General features: G+C 37.5%; 1 long non-coding RNA gene across 2 annotated transcripts; it reads right to left on the bottom strand.

Annotated features, from left to right (window-relative positions):
• Positions 1-1477: 1477 nt before the first annotated feature.
• On the bottom strand, positions 1478-21046 carry LOC118470526 (uncharacterized). 2 transcript variants are annotated; one of them, XR_008601281.1, is made up of 8 exons: positions 20882-21046; positions 19428-19645; positions 19156-19257; positions 18358-18516; positions 17999-18091; positions 17027-17225; positions 2914-3073; positions 1478-1972 (listed from the first exon to the last, which is right to left on the bottom strand). It is a non-coding gene; the product is annotated as an uncharacterized LOC118470526 (long non-coding RNA). The 2 variants fall into 2 exon arrangements; XR_004847626.2 differs by having other exon boundaries at positions 1478-1979; positions 20882-21045.
• Between the last annotated feature and the right edge of the window lie 1364 nt (positions 21047-22410).

Genomic DNA, 22410 nt, shown 5'->3' with positions numbered 1-22410 from the left:
GAAAGTTTGAATTGTCAATTAGTCTCTTAAAAACAAATAATAAATTGGATTAGTCAAGAGGTTTAAATTTCTTACTTTGTCATATTTTAAATATGACAAAAAAATATAAAAATAAAGCATCTTGAGACAATTTGACCTGTAATTGGCATTATATAAATAAAATTGAATTAAAATTGTATGTATCTTGTAATGTTGGAGTAATTCAGCCATATATGTTAGAAAACACATTTTCTTTGTCCATTAATCTGTCGTTTTCTCCAGTAATTCATTTCTTGTTTTGGTTTATAAAATGTCAAACCCAAATATATTCAGTTTACTGTCATAAAAACCAAAAAGATTTACATTCATGATGCAGGAATCAGGCAGTTTTTCACTTTTTATCTTAGTTTAGTCAGAAAGATAGTTGATAATGTGTGAATTGTTGCAGCTTGTGAGCCGTAGAAGGTTTTAATCTTTGGGGCCGAGTGTCAAAAAACATTTAGAAACAAACATCAACAAAACACTCAAAGATTTGAACATCATTTGCATGGCAATGTCAAATTAAAGGACATTTATTTCCAATGTAAATGTGTGATATTCATCCTCTGGAGCTTTCTCTTCACATCGTCTTCCACCTGGACTGGTTTGGTCGGGAGCATGTGCAACAAACATTTGAAAAACTGCACTTTAACATCAATGAATGACACTGAAGTTTAATCTCTACATAAATGAGACTGAGTCTGGATGTGCTGCTCTGTCATTAACTCCTAAGTTTAGGGAAAGTTCAAACAAAAGAGGACAGTTCAGATAAGACTTGAGAATGAGCTTATTTTGAACAAACATCTCAGACTTTCTGAGCTTCAGCACCTCTAGCAAGATAATTTAACAACAAGCAACTCAAGAGATCCAGAAGTTGGAGAGAGTTAGCTTTAGCTGAGCCAAAGAACATGTGGGACGCTAACCTAGCAAACATTTCAGACTTTTCTCTGTGAATTCTGAGAAATAATTTACTATTTAATGACAGAGCTACACATCTTAACTCAGTCTCATTAAAACAGACTCTAATTCAGTGTCATCCATCCATATTAAAGTGCAGTTACCCAAAATGTTTGTTGCATGAGCTCCAACAAAACCTGTCCAGGTAGAAGGCCACTTTGACAAACAGGAAGTGGAAGATTCCAAGCAGATTTATAGAAGGGGGAACCGGACTGTACTAAGTGTGGTCGAGTATAAAGGGGTGTTTTGTGGGTTTTTAAGGCTGATAATGATTATTAGTGAGACATTTGGAGTAGATATTCATTTGCAGTAAATGAAAGTATTTAAAATCTTGAGTTAAACTTAGAAGAACACAAACTCTAACAGAAAACTTTGTTGATACGTTTTTGTTTTGTTTACAGATGTTAAGTTAAAGGAGTTTTATTCGTTACGTATAACCAATCAAATCACTCCAGAAGACAGAGCGACCACAGGTAGATAAAGGTTCAGAGCCAAAGTAGCGCCATTTTTAAATGTATTTATTACCGTAAATCAGTAAAAAATAAAATACTGATAATCAGTAAATCAGTCAGCCCACAATTACTACAATTCTACAATGTATGTCTCTTTCCTTTGACTTGTTATTTGTACAATATACGATGTATATGATGGCGTTTTTTCATACCAAAGGCTATACTATGATGTTTTCTAAGAGACATACGATGCTACTCTGGTTGTTCTGGCCCTGCACTCCTCCTCTGTTGTTTTCTGGATTGTACTCAGCTGCATGCCTTCGTCCACCCGGCCTCCGTTGACTCGTCCCGCCTGCCGTCTCTGGAGCTGAAGCTGGATTGGAACAGACCAAAGTACAGTCCAATCACGATGCCAGCTGCCTCTCAAAAGGCTCCTTCATCTGGCAGGTGGCAGCACTTCTTCTGAGGGGAAGCTGAGCTGGCCCGGCAGAACTTTGGAGATGTGTTCCAGTGGTTGGTGGATGTGTGGGGAGATAGAGAGGGACCTTTGAACTGTTCAGAAAGGAAAACAGGGAACCCATTGGTAGTTTTAGTTTAGGCTGCTACTGCAGTGTGTTTTTGGGTTTTAAGAGGTGAACAGGAAGAGTTTTTTTTGGTATTGATTATCTTTTACTTTGTTCCTGGTTGGAATGCCCATCAATGTCAACATGAAGTTCACTTTTAGTTCTGTTTATTTATTTTTATTTTACTAACACCCATTTGTTTTTAACCCCCTCACATGTTGTGTTGTTGTAAACTTACTCTTTCAAATAAATTCTCGTCTAACCCTCTGGAAACCAGCGTTTGGACTGTTTTTGTGTTGCTCCTCACCTACTGACAGCTGTGGACTAAAGGCTATACTGTGACGTTTTTAGAGCGACATGCTATACTATGATGTTTGTTGGGCAACACGCTATACTATAGGCTTTTTTAATTGACATATTACTGTGACTTTTTTTTTGTTTTAGTTTTTTTTGTTTTTTTTAGCAACATATAAGAATTCGAACAGTTTTAAAAGTTACTATACTTTTACTTGTGCAATGAAATTATTATTCTATGGCATTTTTTAGATGACATATTATACTCTGATGTTTTCTTGAATTACATACTATTTTGACAATATACTGCACTATGACATTTTTTGAACCACATATCATACATGACAATTTTAGGCAACATCCTATCATTTTGCGCTTTTTGAACCACATAATAATCTATGTTTTGTTTTTTTTTTCTTGCCGACATGCTGTACTATGAACTACAGGCCATACTATGTTATTCTTGAGTAAAGCATACTATACTTTGACATTTTCTGAACTACATCCTATACTATGGCGTTATACACAGAGTGCTTTGGTTACATGTTGATTTATAATCTAGATTTTTTTCTGTTTTGTTTTTTGACGGGATTACCACAGACCTGACTGTGAACACCATTGACACCCACCTCAGGGAGACGCTGCCTAAGATCTCAAGGCTGCTTGGTCGTGGTCTTTCTGGCACGTACTCTTCCAAGATGAGCCGGGAAGTTTAACACTGATGGAATGACACCAGGTCTAAGCTGACAAACTTCCAATTCCTCCTCAACCCCATAGTCTCTGGGAAACCTACATGGAGTAAGAAAAGTAGACAGAGAAGTAATTAAGTCTGTACACAACATATTAAAAAGAAATCATGCTAATAAATTAAGTACAAAGAACCGAATTCGCCAATATACTGGAGACCAGAGCTATTTAATTTGATAAGTATAACCTTGTTTAGTAACATTTCAATTATTTGAGAGCAGTCCTAAAGAACTGCCTGTAATCCCAATCATAAAATGGGTTTGGAAGAAGAACATAGATGGTAATCTGGATATACATGAGTTAGGCTTTATAACTACTATTGGTAGTATTGGTGGTAGTAATAGCAATGTGACTACTCACTACTGTTGCTGAAACTGGCACTGCTACTACAACTTGTAATACTATTACAAATGCTGATACTACTTCTACGACTCTAACAGCTGTTTATACTACTACTGCTGCTGTACTTTTAGTATTACTACTACTGCTTGTACAACTATACTACAGCTACTATTAATCGTCTGGTATTTGGTTGTCAAGCTGCTAACTCGCCTTAGTGTTTTGCTAGTGGCTAACTAGTTAGCTCTCATAGACTGGAAGCTCTCAACAAGATTTCATAATGAAAAAAGAGCCAAAAACTATTCTTACCTATGAAAAGTCATTCCAAGTTTCCTTGTCTCAATCGTACGACGCAGTGTGTAATTGTATGCAGCACAGTGAGCCTGCATACTTGTTTCCGTTTTCACGCCGTCTACATCAACGGAATGCACTAAAACTTTGTCCCCACTAGCTTAGCCTCGCAGTAGCACCCAGCTCAAAGGGGCGTGTCCTATCTACTCATTCATATCTATGACAACAACGATGGCTGCACATAAGGACGCCTGACGTTGATTAGCTGCATAAATACCATTATGTACAGTCTATGGTAAATACGTACGTGAATCGCATTATTGGCTGCAGCAGCCAGTCACCGGTCACTCACTGACTCACATTGAAAAATAGCACAGAATGAACTGTTACGTGTTTATTTTATTTACAATTTAGGTTGGATTTTTTTTTGTGTGTGCGCAGCGCAGATTTTCTGTGCGTGGAGACCGTGTCAGCAGTGCACAATTGCGCACACGTGCAGCTTAGAGGGAACAGTGGTTTAGTATGTCATACAAAATATCACAAAAACGCCATAGTTTAGTATGTCGTCCAAAAGGTGACAAAAACGTCATAGTTTAGTATGTCCACAAAAACACAAAAATGTCATAGTTTAGGATGTCGTACAAAATATCACAAAAACGTCATAGTTTAGTATGTCGTCCAAAATGTGACAAAAATGTCATAGTTTAGTGTGTCATCCAAAATATCACAAAAAATGTCATAATTTAGTATGTTGTCCAAAATGTCACAAAAACGTCATAGTTTAGTATGTCGTCCAAAATGTCATTGAAATGTCATAGCTTAGTATGTCGTCCAAAATATCACAAAAACGTCATAGCTTAGTATGTCGTCCAAAATATCACAAAAACATCATAGGTTAGTATGTCGTCCAAAATATCACAAAAACGTCATAGTTTAGTATGTCGTCCAAAATGTGACCAAAAACGTCATAGTTTAGTATGTCGTCCAAAATGTGACCAAAAATGTCATAGTTTAGTACGTCATCCAAAATGTGACAAAATCGTCATAGTTTAGTAGGTCGTCCAAAATATCACAAAAACGTCATAGTTCAGTATGTTGTCCAAAATATCACAAAAACGTCATAGTTTAGTATGTTCTCCAAAATATGAGAAAAACGTCATAGTTTAGTATGTTGTCCAAAATATGAGAAAAACGCGATAGTTCAGTGTGTCGTCCAAATTGTGACGAAAACATCATAGTTTAGTATGTCGTTCAAAATATGAGAAGAATGTCATCGTTTAGCGTGTCGTCTAAAATATCACAAAAGCATCATAGTTTAACATGTGGTCTAAAATATCACAAAAACATCATAGTTTAGCATGTCGTCAAAAATGTCACCAAAACATCATAGCTTAGTGTGTCGTTCAAAATGTTACTAAAACGCCATAATTTAGTATGACGTCAAAAATGTCAAAATATCATTAAAACGTCATATTTACGTCTGTGGTCCAAAATGTCACTAAAACATCATAGTTTAGTATGTTGTCCAAAATGTGTGAAAAAAAGTCATCGTTTAGTATGCCTAAACTATGACGTTTTAGTGAACTGAGCAACACTGGCAACATACTGCACTCTCTGAGTGCTTTTCTAGTTTTTTTAATAAAATGGTTGCAGTGAGCATTCTTTTTGTCAAAAAAAAATATTTTATTCATATACAGAATGTCACCATGTGTTCATTGATTTGTAAAATAATCCAAACTCTCACATTCTATCATCAGGAAAAAGATGAAAAGGGATTCAAATAACAAGTTTGGCAATAAACACCACACCCTGGCTTTAGGAACTGTCAGAGGTTGTGTAATAACAGCCAAGCATACAGCCATATATTAAAGCACTGCTTAGAGCTGTATTGATCAGTGCTCTTGGTTTCTCAAGGGCCTTGGTCTGGTGAAACTCCGGGTCTGAATTGTGTCAGGGTTCATGGATCTTGTTAAACTTCATGTGAGTCTAGTTTTTAAATTAAAATTACACTCAGTCATTCCATTTAATGATGCCATTGAATGAAACATGAGTTTTATATATTTACTGAATCATGTTTCATCATCTTTAGCACCTACAAAACATCTGTATGTTCATTTGCCATGTATCATGGTACATGTACATGCATCAGTAACTGGGTGTTGGCCTTCATGTTGTTCCCTGATTCAATTTCCCATCTATCATCTTTTTAAAGTATGTTGCTTAGTCATGCAGCTCATGTACAAATTGTGAGCAACTCTCAATGAAACATTTGATTGGTTCAGCATCATAATTCTAGTTTTATCAATTGATTATGTGCCAGATGCATAAGACATAAACAGCTCCGTGGGAGGTTACTTCATCGATTAGAGTGAGACTCGTGCTGTGTGCTCTTACCCCAATGCTCACGCTTTTCTATTGATGATCAAAATATGTCTGATGAAAGTAGACCTTGTTATGATCAGAATTTCAATGTTTCGCAATAAAACACTCTCTGCAATACTTGTGGCAAACTGTGTAATTCACATAGCCTGATTTGTGTATTGCTAAAGTGATTTACTTACTCATATCTTCACTATTATGGATAAATAGTTTACAAGTCAGGAAATCACCGCCTCACATTAAATTTAAGACGGTACTTTAGGTATCACCATGTAATTTTTAAGAGTGTTACTGGAAATGCATGTATGTTTATACATGTTGAAATCATGGCAGCATACTGTATAATTTTACTTTGAGAAGATGCACATATTTTTCTCCTTACATCTGCTGCTTTCTTCCCTCTCTTGCTCATTATGTTGCCATGACCTGACTCAAAGGAAAGGCAAAGAGGAGAGGACTGCACATCTGTTAAACTGCATATTTATTTTAACCAAATATCATATCACATAAGAAGATAAAAATTATCTAAGTACTATCAGAGGTGTAGCATGTGTATGGATGAGTGTAAGGTGAGGTGTAGAAGACAACAAAAGCTGCACAAAACAAACCCAGCCAAATCTGTGGCTGAGAGGAAGAGGACAACGAGTCTACCAGCTCGTATTGGAGGAGCAGCCAGCAGATTTACTGTTTTACTTCAAAAAAAGGTGAAGGACCACTTATGCCAGGCAGCACAAACAGGAAGTTTTCAGGCTGTCATAATCTGACTCACCAGATTTGGGAGGCAGTTATAAGCCTGTCACTGATAGCTCATTTCAGGTGGCTTTGTCCTTCCCTTCCACTATCTGCGTGTTCGCATTCTTTCTGCTAACAATAAGAACAACCTCCAGGCAACAACCTACCACGCTGAAAATTTCAAGTTTTACTGAGGATTTAGATTGTGCAGCAAGGGAGCGCTCCACCAAAACAGTTCCATTCGTCACTATTTTAACTGAACACCAAAAGCCACATCCTTTTTAGCCCATCCCATAATGACTGTGTTTGGCTTAAAAGATACAAACAAGCCACCTCCTTCCACTATAGCAGAATGAAAGTGTCTTGCAGCCAGACCATTATGTACTAAAGAATGGGCTGGCAAAGCAAAACTTGGGCTGTCAATCCCTCCATAGCGATGGGGTTCCACCATAAAATCTGTCGAGTATTTTTGCAACATTACATGCTAATCAATATTTAAGGTTTCTCAAAATTACCAAACCATGACCAAAAATTCTATTTGCCTTGAACAAACACTGAAGACACCAGTACTAGTGTCTTGCAAAACAATACATGGCAGGGGAAGCCATCACAAGTTGACCTTTCCAATACTATTTACCTCACAAAACTAGTCTGTGTGCTACTATTTGTGAAGGATACTTAAGCACAGAAAACTGCTGTGGCTGGAGAGCTACTGGAAAACCAGCCATCCCTCTGCTGCCAGGGTTGTGCCCCCCAGACAAACACTCGACCTACATTTGCAGCAACACTAAACATTTACATGACTCATCCCCCATTGGGAAAAGCCATCTGAACTGAAATCAGGGGAGCACTGGCTCTGCAACAAATGGCTACCCTGACCACTCTCTTGAATCCCTAAACCCAGTGACCTATTGACCTAATCCTAATATACCAATCTGTCAGCTTGAAGGGTGGGGCTCTCAGTTTCATTTTGTCTTCATTAGAATTGGTTTTTGGGTTGGACATGTATGGCTGAATTACTCCAATATTACTACTTGCCATTGTGTAGTGCAGAGAAGTTCTTGCAGTGTTTGAGCATAGTCATAGGTGAGCTGGTGTGCTTGAGAGGCCGCAAATGTGGGTAGAGATAGATGCGGTACTGTATAGTACTGCACATTCTAGAAGATGCAACAGTGTATAATTACATTAAGCTACTTGAAGGCATGAATGGATTAAGTTCACTGGAAAAAAAAACCTGTTAAATATGGAATTTTGCTCGATGAAGACAAGTTTTTAGGTGTTTAATCAATGTCCGTGACTTAAAGCAAGGCCAAAAATAAGGCAATCTGATTCAGTTTGACAAAAAATGTCATTCACTTGCCTAAGGTCGGTGACAAAAATGGTAAAAATGCAGAAACAAAGGTTAAACACATTACATTTATGACAAAATGACTGATGAAATAGGTTAAAAAGCTGGGAATGAGTATCGTGTATAGGAGATTCAAGCAATGCAACAAAAAGCCTGATAAAAAAAATTAACTGTTTCTCTTGGGAGGAAGCAAGGAGAGCGAGATATTAGTGATCCAGCCACTTTGGCCCAGATTTATCAGGTGGTAGCCATTTCCTGACACAGCCAGGCTCAACCATACAAGCAGCAGGCGGGGAGGAAGGGACATCACAACATGTACTCACACAGTTGCACTGGACCAGAAGGAAAATGCAACCATTTATCTATATTATCATTTTTTGTCCAGTCCACATGAAACTGTGGGTGTGAAAACGCTGCCTTTTAAAAAAACTAATTTAAGCCAAAGTGCCCTTTTGTTCCAAACATGTCATCACTCTAGGTGTTGAAAACTCGGCTTGAGTTTTGTCAAAGATAGAAACGGAAAAGAGGACGCATACTCACACGTTATATATATATATATATATACATATTCTGATGCAGACTGCAATATCAGAGTCTTCCCTTCTGGAACTGTACCCACACATTCTCCTCGTTGCAACAGTATTCCCAGAACTACACTGGTGATTGCACCACATAGACAGCTGGGTCTGGCTGTACGTGCAGATGCATTTTAAACAGAGCCAATAAATCTATATCAGCTGCCTTCAGAGGCTCTCAAGTGTGTCTTAAAAACATATATGTATCCCTTCTTGTCAGAGCCTTGAGTAATCTGCTTTGGTCTGGTCGGGAAACTGAGCACAGCATGTCTGACATGGTAGTAAGAGCATTGTGCTTTGTGAAACCACATGATGTGTGTATATTTTTGGGATAAAGAAAATATCCTTATAGATCTAGTTGTACAAACTTACTCTACAAATGCTCCTAAAAGTCCTATGTTTGGCTTGTTATAAGAATGATTTTCACACGAAAAATCTTGGTTCTGTTTAATAATAGCCTGCATGCAGAAAAATTGTTGAATACATATAACATGTTTTTTTTTTTTTTTTTTTTTAAATAATCCACTGGCTAGTGGACAGAAAGATTTTTCAAAATACTGTTGAAAATTAAGGATGGGATTGTGCATCCTAAGTAGTTCTTTGATTTGCAACTGCAGGGGAACGAAAGTAAAAATAATGCTATGTAGCCTGTGCCACTAAAACACATTTGAATTACTTTTTTTGTGCTCTGCCAATACTTTCTTGTTGAAAATTTATTTGTATTTGACATATTTCTTACAAATCTCAGCACTTTTTGTCAGCACTATTTGAAGCTTTGATAGACAAGGCAGAGTATATGTCCTGAAATTCAGCATTTATTGTGACAAGCACAGCAGAGAGTGGACAGCTGCATTATTTGCCCTTGCTTCATCTTGTTCAACCTCAGAAAAGGTTTTTTAGAGCTCATGGACGTTTCCAGTTTGATCACTGCCATTTCTCATCTCCTGTCATTCAAGCTTTGCTGCTAAATGATTAATCTCAGATCATTCACACCTGCAAATAATCACGGCCAACATCATTAACCTTGTTGACCCTCTCTTCCCTGTCCAGCTCATTTTTCTCTACTGCTGAGCCTGTTCTTCTGCCATTCATCACTCCAGCCTGACATGATCTCCAAACACCATGAGAGAAGAACAGCATGTCTTATTGATCTCCCGTCAATGCCTGGAATTGACCAAAAGGAAAGTGATATAATGCCCACACTTTGGTATTAAGTGCAGAAGAGGAAAAAGGTGAGACAACACTGTTCCTGAAAGTGTGTTTACCTGTACTTAGAGAAATTTTATGATGGTAGCTTAAAAATATGGTATGACCCATGTATGTAGATGAGTCTGTTACATTTCTGCAGAATGTAACCCCATTAAACCACAAGTTGATTTGTAATATCAAAACTAAGGGTGCTCAAATTAAAATAAAAATTCAACACAGTGATCATGGTCACGGAGCTAGTCTGATTTCAGATGAATTTGGCTTGAAAGATGACCTTATCTGACCCTGGCTGCATTTTGAAGACTTGTATCTTTGTGCCTTGTTTGCTTGGCTTTTTTTTTTCACAAGAAGCTGGACCAGACTCTTTTTCAAGCCCATTAGAAAATTGTCTGCCGCTTTTAAAGTGAATAAAAGGAGATGATGTGAAGGGCCATTACTGGACTTCTTCATCTGTGTGCTGGTAATGTATTCCTACCTTAAAGCCTTTTTGTTGCGGTTGTGCTTATGTTCGAGTTGTACCACATTGAGCTTCAGTTACACCACTAAGGTGTTTGCAGTCAGCGAGTCCCTCTCTTTCTTGGTTTCCACCAGATTTTGGTGTGTTGTGTTTAGTTTGTATTTATTAGTGTCTCTTTCCATTCTTCCATCCATTAGCTATGCCTGCTTTGTGGAGAAGTTACAAGAAGACTGGAGCCGACCAGGCATTGGGCGAGAGTAATTTCCCTTTTATAGTTCAGTAAAAAAGTTTTAATTTATTATGCATGTGTGGTCTTCTCCCATCAGTCTACCCCTGAGCCAGGTTGTGACAACACACCAGAAGCACACGAGTATTGTTTTCCTTGCATGTAGTGAATATGTAGTTTAAATGTATCACTATTTAAATATTTGTTGAGCTCTCGGTATAATTGCTCTCCTCCTTGAAACATAAACTTCAAAAAGGACTTCCTACCCATCTCCAGGCCCTGAGGCAATGCTTTAATTTCCTATTACTGCACCAGAACATTGTGCACAACCACCACTTAAGAAAGACATTTATTCCAGAGGAACACAGAATATGAGCAAAATATAATGTTCTTCCATGGTTTTTATTCCTGACATGTCATTGGAAAGTATATTTTTAAGTGCTGTCATACTGTAACAAGAAAGAACAGATCTGTGTGCTTCAAGAGGTACAGTATATCCTTCAAAACTTGTCAAAAAAGTGTTTTCTCAAAAGTCTCTTTCTTGCAATTGTACCAATCCAGGTGTTAATTGTAAAGAGGTTGTAAAACACAACTGTGTTTTGTTTCACTGTTGTGTATTATTCAGTAAATCTGCCACCCTTTGTCACAGTTTTTACAGTATTTTCAGTTTGTCTTCTACTCTTGAGACCTTCTCTCAAGTCTCCAGATGAACCCGTGTGGGAGTGATTGTTTTATACTGGGACTGAAGATCCTGTCATCAAGACATCAGATTGGGTAGTGAGTGCTGCTGCCAAGCATCAGTATCTTGGGCTTAATCAAAATGGGTTTGGTGGCAGAGCCATTGAGTGACACTATTATATCAATTAGCACTTACTCTCCGAAGCCATCTGGGCCGTACAATCATCGCACCCTCCTCTGAATTCTGTATATTAATATGTGCTGCCATAGCACTCTGGCATTTCTTCCCTGGTTCCAGGTAGTGCAATATTTTAAAATGAAATATGAATGACATCCAGTGTAGACATCTTGTTTACATCTCCTTGACACAGAAAACAAAACTGCAGTATCAAAAAACCCAGTCACTAAATGAATCAGAGTTTTAGTCTGAGATTACCTTTTGTCTGAGGTGATTAATGCATGCTGCACTTGCTCTGCCTATTCATTTTTCTTCCATGTTTCCTGGTCTCTTTACATTCTGACTTTGTTTGAGCTGACCACCTTTTGGGGCTTTAAAATGCCAGCTCTGTCAGATGAATGTAGTGAAATTGACACACAAACACTTACACAACCTAAAAAAATAAATGAATAAACATACACTATCTCCAAGTGTAATGTGTATGTACACAAATCTTTGCTTAAAATAAGGAAATGTACACTCCAAGAACAAAAGATGACAAGTTCAAATGCTTGAAAATTCTGTTGCAACTATAGCCTCCAGTAAAGGATAATTGTATGTATATGAGTGTGGAACGGAAAAGGAGCAAGAAGGCCTCTTTATATATTTATTATTTTTCACCCCTGCATTGCCAGAAGAGAGACAGAATGTTGTTTAACCCTACGAGTGATTAAAAAGCAGACCAGTGCACACTTGTGGCCAATTTAACATGTAGGTCACATAGCTTTTTTTCTTTTAGCTGATTTCATAATAACTTAATTCTAACAGAGTAAAACCTAACCAGTGATTTGAAATGGAAGGGTAAAAAAGACTTTCAGTTCTGTTAATAGAAGTGGGGGAAATTGTTGTACAGGCAACAGGTATGACAGTTGAGTAGTAAGGACTTTAATAAAAATAATGTGTCTTACACAGCAGTGCTTGAGAGCCAAAAAATGTCTTATATTAGAGTCTATTCTGAAAATTCAAACTCAATGATAATTAGAAGAAAAAAATGGTTGCGTCTTAATGGTGGGTTTCACTTTTTTTCTGCCTTGAAAACATTCGACAACTTTTAACACACTTGCTTATTGACCACCACCTATGCTGGGTGTGTTTTACAGGCCAACATAATGCTGGCAGCCAAGGACTCAAGGGCTCTTTAGAGGCTTTGTTTTTAATGGCAGTGTGCAGTCAGTGTTTTAGGTGGATCACCGACTCCTACTGCCGGTGTATGGACCCCACAGTAAGCCCTACCCATTAAAACTGTGCTTATATAAATATTGTTTACCAATTTCAAACTACAAATTAAATAATTTAGATTGAAATCTCCACGCTCAGGCTGGGTTGGCTCCTAGAACGTGCATTTATATTGCAAGTGAAATGCAACATAATTGGCAAGCACACTGATACTGAGTGTGTTAGTGAAATATTCAAGTTGCCGTTCAATATCCACTTGTATTTTCTACAGCTTTATTAGACTTTTCGTCAGCATTTGGTTAATTTAAAGGAAATCTCTGATACAGAACATGTCCAGCGGCTGGTGACACAACACATTTTATTCATTTTAATCTAAATTACCATCTTTTTCTAGTCTTAGCCAATGGTCTTTTGTTGCCTGAACATAATCACAAATGGGAGTCTGGATAGAAAAGCCTAGCCTGTGAGAGTATTATGCTTTGAATGCCCACCAGACAGTGAGATACACTGCACTTAAACATAATTGGGAAAACAATTTAATTGCATAGAACACAATATTTATAGGACAGGGTTCTACCAGGCAGGTGCAGTGAAGAGATATTGTCTCTTTAGGAAGCTAAAATGACAATGGCTCACAAACAGACTAGAAAGCACATGCAAGGACATGAGAATAAGTAGCAGACAGGATGGTGAGAGCACAAAACAAAAGACAAAACACTCTTACCAGTAAGAGAGAGTGAGATTCTAACCAGTGGGGACGCTGATAGGAGAAGGGGAAACAACCACCTTTAGGGAGCTGAGTGGATAGGACTAGAGGCAAAATCTGGTGAAAAATTGCAGAGTGTTGGACTGGAAAGGTCCATAGAAATACAACCTGGGGAAGTGAGAACGTAGCTGAAGGCAGAGACAGAATGTTGTGTAAGGTACCAATCAAGAAAATCACATATGATGTTTGACTTGAGCTGGACTTTTTGATATTGATAAAGATATTAAAGTTCCCTTCTAGTCCAATATTCATTATGCAACCAAAGTCTGAATCAGTGCCTGATGGTAGTGTATGCACTCTGAAAAATATTTTATTACTTTCTAATTTCTCCCCCAAAAAGGTGATTTTCAAATGTTACGGCTGTGGCCGTATTTTGTAATATGGTATTACTGTGTTTGCATTTTGGACCTGTTTTGTTGTCTGGAAGTGGGTGTTCTGTCTTTGTGTGGATCTTTGTTTCGTCCTTGTTTTCTGTGTGAGTCGTCTGTTCATCTTGTTAGGTTGTAGTGGGTGTTCTGTGTCTGTGTGTACATCTTTGTGTGCAGGAGGCTCACGGCAGTGGAGTGGAGCTACTCTGACAGCAGGCCCTTTTTGGCGTTTTTCCCCAGACTCAAACCAATTTGCTTGATACCTATGTTTTCTTTGTTAGGATAAGCTAGTGTTGTTTTTTTGTTTGTTAGACTTAGGTTTTCTTTTTGTAGTAGTTGTAGTTTTGTTGGATAGGTTGTTTTTGTTTGAGTGCTTAAATGCCTCTTTCGTTTGTATCCAGTTCTGTTGACGTTTGAATAGCCCATGAAGTGGCCTGTTTCATTTTAACATATTGTAAATAAACTTTTTTGTAATTTTCTTAGAACTTGTTTATTGTTTTTGGGGACTGGGAAAATATTCGTTTTTTTTTTTTTTTTTTTTTAAACATTATGCTACACACCTTCCCCCTAGATGGGTGCATAACACAAAATACATTTAAGATGTTGTGTCTGTATCTTTTACACTTGATTCTAGAAACGGCGCCACAAGACAAAATAGCACAGATTTAAAATATGCACTAAACCAAGCTGTTAGCATGGCTTCGAAAGAGTAGCAGAAGAATAAAAGTTAAATCATCAGTTTTAGTTGAATCAGGTTTTTTCCGCCACCATTTATCCAGCTAAATGAAACTTGCTGCCCTTGAGGTCAGAAGCTTTAATCTCTGCAAGGTTCCCATATGGATTACTATCAGTCTCTACGGAAACTGTTACAATTACTTTTAGTTTTATTACTAGCCCCGGCCACATTATGTTGGCCTGCATCTGTGCACAGTATCTCCCCTGGCACACTTAAAGTAATTACATCTTTTTTTAGTACTAGAAACGTCAACATTCAACCCAGTAGATGTAACCTACCCTACCCCATTAAAGAAAGAAGTTGCTAGGGGCCCTTATACTCCCCTCCTACATACTCAGTTCAAATAAATGAATAAACATCCCCAAAGTACAAAGCATCAGCCAGTTGTTGACAATGTTAATGTAGTTCTTACATCCATCCTGTTAATCAATATGCCAACACTTTGCAGACAAATATTTAGTTGAATTGATCCTTTTAAGCAATACGTCATTCAGAAGAGTGTACGAAGAAGTCCTGTAAAGTGAATTAATACAACTGCTGAAGGATACAGGACCAAGGATACACTGTAAAATCTGACAAGTTGAGTTTACTTAATGACATTTAGGAAACCGATTACCTTGGGAAAACTAAGTAAACAAACTTATTTGTGAGAAGTACATTGAAATTATTATATTCAAATAAGCTATACTTTTTTTGAAGTTGTGAGCACTTAATGTATCTCAGTATAGTAAAATAAATCCAAATCAAGCTGTTACAACTCGAATATTTTGAGTCACATTAACTTACTATATTCTGCCAAAACAAGTGGGCATTACTTGAAATTTGTAATACACTACACTTAAGGTATCTTAGTGTAATCCACTTCAATAAAGTTGACAGGAACTCAATAAAGATAAGTCACATGAACTTAATATACTGTGCCAAAGTAAGTGGGCAGTACTTAATTTTAAATAAATGCACTAAACATACCTTAGTTTAGCTAACTTAAAAATAAGAACTCACAAAATGGCATTATGAAAACCATAATTTATTTTTCTATTTCTGTATTTATAAACAACAACAACAATCAAAATGCTGTTAATTCTGAAACTTGTCTAGAAAGAGACCATCAAAGATCAAGTTTGGCTGAACAATTGGGGGGCTGATAGATAAATGAAAACAAATAAAATAGTGTTAATCACTGCTACACTGACAATGCATTTTCTATACAATACAATTTTTAGGTCAGACCATGTCTGTAGCACCACAATACTTTGATTTTAAACCAAATTAACTAAGTTTGACATTTATCAAAAATTACATATGCTGTAATTTGAATAATAGTCCTTGGCTATATGGTTATTTTTATTAATACTGCAATTAATTGTGCAGCCCTAGCTGAAACTCTTTTGTTAGTGGCAAACCAGGCCAGTCAGTGAGTAGAGGAGAGAAAACAGGGTGCATAAATGATGCTACGCAATTAGAGGCAAATCCATCCTTGTTTGCTGATTGGTTCAGATTCTGACTATGTTCTGCATTTCTCCAAGTTATTTCCTCAATATTATGTGTGTTTGTAAGAGATTGACTGTATGAGCATTAATGTGTGCGAGTGAGTGTGTGTGTGTGCGTGCGATTGTGAGTGCGTCTGTGAGACAGAAAGTGTATGTCAGTGAGTATGAGTGAAAATCAGTATGTGATGTATGACAAAATGAGACTTAAAAGTGAGAATGAGTGTGAGTGAGGTGGGCCGATTGGTCTGGTATAAACTAACAGAAGGCTTTTGATTCACAATGGACACTTTCCATTATGTCTCACAGCAACAAACAGACCAGTCAACATTAAGTCTGTAAAAGTTTAAAACCTTAATAAAACCTGATAATTAAAACTGGATTATTACATAGAACTGTACTTGGACATAGGCTTTCAAAGCAGCTACAAGTCAGCTCTTAACAATTTAACAACTATTGAACCTGTGTTGCAGAAGCACAAATACTAAACATCAAATATTGTATGCTCATTTTCAACAGTTTTTAATGAGTGCTCAGTAACTGAGCACTCATAATACTGAGCCAGATAAGAATGAAATGAAAAAAGGCTAAACCAAAAATCAAGAAAAAACAAAACATACTGCTACTCTTTTAACAGTTACTCTGACGATTATTTTTGAGAGAGTGATCTCATTGCATTGTGTATCAAACATGTTTTCTTATTTCTGGAGAAAACAATATGGAGACCTCTGCAGCTCCACAAAATAAGTATTCTGTCACAGTTTCATTATCAAAACATTAAAACATTAAAAAAGATGAAAGTAAAATGCAATACTCAATTAAGTAAAAATAAATGTTCAGCCCCATTGTACTCATTCACAAACCACACTTGTGGACACACCAGCATAGCTCTCCCTAGCCACAACATCTAGCCCAAAAGAGCATTTTTTAATGTTTGCAGTTTTGGGCTGAGCTTTTGTTGTCCGATATTCAACAATATCTTCTGGATGAATTCAAATGTGTTCTTCATACCTTTGGGGTAATCCAGATGAAGTGCATATATTAAGCCAAAGAGAAGACAAAGTGCTTGAGAGGTTGTAGGAATGTCATCCATGATGAGGTTTCCTTCAAGGATGATTGCAACGCTGTTAATCAGTGGTGGCATGTCGCTGGTCATGACGTTAAGAACCCCAACAGGCACCTGAGTGAAGTCATCTGCAGTGTCTGAATCCTGTATTCAAAATAAAAGAACACAAATAAATTTAGGTAGAATTTTATGACCCACGGTAATAGTTTGTACACTCCTGTAACCAAAGTCTCTGCAGGGTTCATAATTTAAAATTGCATAGAAAAAAAACAGCACTCAGGAATAGTGTCTTACAGAGCTCTTGTGAAAGACCATGAGCAGGTGGAACTGGACGCATTTTAGCACCAAGCCTTAGCAAAATGCATTTTTAACAATCCATAAAGGCTGTGTGTGGAATTTTTTAAGCTAATTTTATTAGCGTACTACTCAATGGTGCGATGTACATTTTACGACATCAGACCTCAGTCTCAGTTCTCTGGCATCAGACAAAATAATACTGGTGTTCAGACTATAAAGCTTCAGGTCACTGGGAAAACTTTGTCAGATCAGTGGGCTACAAATAGGCCTCAAACAAAACAGCTCCAGACCAAGCAGCCTCAAACCAACAGACCAAACAGGATCATGCCAAACAGTGAAGCAGCACATTCTCAAAAAAGATCTTAATTTTTTTTCTTAGATATTTCAACCCAAATTTTAACAAAACAAAGCCATTATTTTATTACTGTTTTTTATTTTAAAAAATGGGGGTTCTGCAAAATGATTTGCCTGCAAAGGGTATGAAATCAGTGGGGTTTATTTATACAAGACATGAACAATGTGGTATTTTCTGAAATCTGAGAACTGAACCTGACGTCTGAAGATGTCCTAAAATGTGCACTGTACAATGGTCATAGGATCATCATTATAAATGTACTTACTGAGCAGCTGAGGAAGAATTCACTGGAATTATCTCCAAGATACAGGGGCAGACATTGCAGGACAACAGTGCGTGTCGTGGTGATGTCATTGGTCTCATGGAAAAGATGACAAAAAACAATAAGCAGAAGACTATAGGAAAGGCAAAATTATTTATAAAAAAAATGTGCATATACGCATGTGCTCAAGTTACAACTATGAATTCTAAGTGCTTGAGGTAGTCAAAGAATTACTTGTATTGTGGCAGAAGTAGAAGTAGCAGATGTTTTACGAAGTAGGAGTAGCAGCAGCTGTAGGCCTAGTAAAAGCAAGCAAGCACACTACCATAAGGTGGTAATAATGAAGAATCTGAAACACTTACTTGTGAATTGATTGGCTGGAGGAGGTGACCAAGTGATGGGCCGACAACTCCTTTTCTGGATTTGAAGAGGTCAATGAGACGAGTGGTGTGGTGGTCAAGAGCTTCGTAGAACTCTTTCTTAAGGTTCTTACTGGCAACTCTGTAGAACTCAGCAAAGACCTTAAAAAATAAAAAACACATCCAAAGGATTGTTTACTACACTATAGTAGTCATTTCAATGCCAAGAGACTATTTGACTGTTGTATACAATACACTTCTCAAAAAGTAATGACCAAATTGCAGAAATTGACGATGTGTTAGGCCTACTAAATGATTAATCAATTAATCTAGTGAAACAACAGAGTAATCTACAATGAAAATAATGATTGCTTGTGGTGTGGTTTAGTACCTAACTGCAATGATTAATCAATGAATCGGTGATCCAATTAATCGACAACTATTTTGGTATTCAATAAATCGTTTTTTGATTTTAAAAATGTAAAAATCTTCTGATTTCAGCCTCTCAAATGTGAATATTTTCTGATTCTTCCATGAAATCAGACCTATTTTCTTTGTGTTTTAGGCAAAACAAGACATTCACAAACATCAGCTTGAACTTTGGAAAACAGTGATTGATAGTTTTGCCTTTTTTCTGATATGTTGCAGACCAAGTCACTAACTGTTTGGGTTTGGTTTGATCCCTCTAGGGCCTATCATTGTTATATTTTGAATGATCAAATTTGAAATATAGCACAATACCATTTTGAATAATTTCACAGAGAAGACATGAAAAGAATTCTTGAATAAAGAACAACAAACCTGATTTGATTCTCAGTGGAGGACAGTTGGCCACAATCCAAGACTTTCTTTTTGAGGATTGTCCTTTCTTTACTTGTAAACTTGTGCTTGTACAGTCTGGATCTGTTTTGGAAACAGCAAACAGTTGTCTATAAAACAATTCCAAAAAACTTTTTAGGCACATTTATCTTATTTTTTTTAACAAAACTTTTTAATGCAATAATTTCACAATGATGGATCAAATTAAGACACAAAAATAAACATGAAATAAAACTTTCTACTAAAGACAATACCGTCTCAAAGATTTTTGGTCAAGTCTACTGAGAGAGCTTCTTATCAATGACGCAGCAGTGAGGAGGAGGTGTACAGACATGAAAACTGCGTTTGCTGAGCTGGTCTGGCTGGGTAAGATGATTATCTGGTACCCTGGTGGCCAACAAAGTCTTGGTGACCGAGGGTACCTCTTTTCAAACTGCCACCAACTTCACTGCCAGACACCACCTAAGACAGTCTATATGGAGAAAAGAATAAACACAAAAAATGATTAAATAAGTGTTATTTTAACAGTCATGTGTTACCTTATTCTCATGTCTTTCATATCTAAACAAGATATGATGAACTGATTAATATTGCAGACCTGACAACCTTTGACAGTGTTTTGAGTACCACCTCTTCACTATTAATAATAATGGTAATAATAATAATAATTTTATTCTTTACAGCACCACTCTTATGGCATCAGGTGGGAGGTTTACTAGTGTTTAGTTATCCGTTACACTAATACTGACAGTATTAATACTTTAATTATCATGATAGCAAGACCCACAATGTGAGAATTTAGGTTGGTTTAAATATGATGCAAAATTCATAATTCACAATTATATATCATTTCATTGTTTAAGACATAAAAAATGTTAAAAAGCTAAAAACAAATTCATGTTGGACATCGATTACATATGCTCCTTTCTACAAAGCTTGCATATAACAGCTTTAATTTGGTGAGTCACATCATGTACAGTGTGCAGTTTAGTGAGGCAAAGAGCTGCACCAGCACGGGAGCAGATAGTTTTTCTACTGTGTGACTGACTGCAGTTGAACTCTTTTTTTCAGCGACGTGATAGATCAAACTCTTCTGCTTCTCTAGTCCTTGGCGACTCAGCATGCACAGACTTAGAAAATCGAGCCCGTTGGAAATCCGCGACACATTAATGACAGTCATGTGTACTTTCAGCGCATCAATTTTTACCAGCATACTTAGATTTAGAAATGAGTACAGGCTACGCAAAATGCATGCAGGTCGGTAGGTCTGCTAACGTTTGGCTACCTGCCTGCAAGTGCCGTGCTTCACTTGCAGGCAGGTAGCCGAACGTTAGCAGCCGCCCTCCTGCACAGCCCGTTAAAATAAACGGTTAGCTTAAAAACTGCGAAATTAGCAGCGCACGCGCTGTTCGAGCAGCTAACAGATGGCGGGGCTGGTGCAGGAACAGGGGAAGACATGTTACAGATTAGCACTACACTAGTGTTCGCTTCAGGCTGTTTAGACCGAGTCAAAGCACTTTTATTCGGATTCGCTCATGTTGAGTTGCCGCTAACTTTTTAACGTCTGCTCTTTCAACACGCGCGCCGGCACGCAAACACAGATTAACATGCCAACCGTCTCGGAGAATCGGAGTTGTTGGCTGGCTTCTTTGAACAATTCTCATTCCAAAAATAATTTTACATTAATAAACAGAAGATGTACACTCACCGAAATCAACGTTAGAGTCAACCTTCCGTGAGAGCCCTGGGTCTGCGGCTTTGACCGCTTGCTTCCGGTAAATGCGCCATAACCGGAAATGGACATGCGCACAGGGGCGCACAGCTCTGAAACTTAAGTCTCATACCACAAACCATGCTGTGCTTTCAGAAAAACCAAGTACATATAACTAAATGAAACAAGTATGTGGGTAAAAAGTGGAGAAAACTCGGTGTAAGAAAGTAAACTTTAAAAAATAGGATAAATTAGGTTAAATGCACTATTCCATCTTTAGTCAGGCCAATGTTTACATTTACAGTGTACAGTGTCCAAAACATGTTCTATCTCAAAAACTTCTCTAAGAAGCTTCTATGCATTTCCGAAGTATTGTTCTCTAACTCTAGTGTACAAATTTATTTATACCACAGAGGCAGTCTGCACACTAATATTGATTTGTGAAACACAGAGGTTCAAACTAAATTGGGAATCAAAACATATATATAATATTATAATCAGACTTTATAAATTGATGTGCCATAAAATTGAAACAGCAGGCCACATTTAATCTGCTGAAGGAAGGATGTAAGTGGTCTGCAGCAATGTCAGGGTGGGTGGTATGTGTCAAAGAAAGATTCTCATGAATGCCAGGACCCAAGGTCCCCGAGCAGAACAAAGCATCACACTGCCCTTAGCAGCATGCCTTGTTCCCACAGTGGATCTCTGTGCATGCTATTCCCCAGGTACACAATGGACATACACGTGGTTGTCCACACAATGCAAACAAAAAGGACTCATCACACAAGGCCACCTTCTTTCACTGCTCAATGGTCCGATTCTGACCTTCACATGTCCATTTTAGGTGCTTTTGGTGGTGGACATAGGTCAGAATGACTGACTGGTCTGCAGCTACACAGCCCCATATGCAGCAAATTGTAATGAGTTGTGTGTTCTGACATGTTTCTATCATAGCCAACACTAAGGTTCTCAGCAGTTTGTGCTTTCTGTGGAAATGGACCACATATGCACCAATGAGAGTACCCATGGCCTTGTTGCTGGTTATCCTTTCTTGGACCTTTTCTGGTAGGTGTTAACTGATGCATACTGGGAACTCCCCACAAGACCTGCCGTTTTGGAGACGCTCTGACCCAGTCACCCTAGCAATCAAAATTTGGTCCTTGTCAGAGTTGCCTGAGACTTCCTGCCACTAACATAAAACTGTCTGTTCACTTGCTGCCTTATATCCCTTTTCTTGAGAGGGGTGATTATAATAATGTTATAAATTTCTTTTTACCTGTTGGACTTTATTCCATGATATGAGTAGCTTTATGGATGACACAGACTTTGGCCCAATTTAAAAAAAAACAACATTTTTTTAGATGGATTGCTATGAAATTTTGTATATACATACGTGTGCCTCTAAGGGATCAGTTGTAATAACTTGCAGCATATGGCATCACCATCAGGTTAAAGGTTTTTTATTTTGTGACTAATCACCTGTAACCTTGGGTTTAGTTCTAATTAACAAATGCTAGCAAGGTAAC

This window comes from Amphiprion ocellaris, chromosome 1, assembly GCF_022539595.1.
Source record: "Amphiprion ocellaris isolate individual 3 ecotype Okinawa chromosome 1, ASM2253959v1, whole genome shotgun sequence".
In the NCBI taxonomy this organism is placed as follows: domain Eukaryota; kingdom Metazoa; phylum Chordata; class Actinopteri; family Pomacentridae; genus Amphiprion; species Amphiprion ocellaris.
Note: the sequence above shows the minus strand (reverse complement) of the source record. Positions and strands in the feature narration are given on the sequence as shown.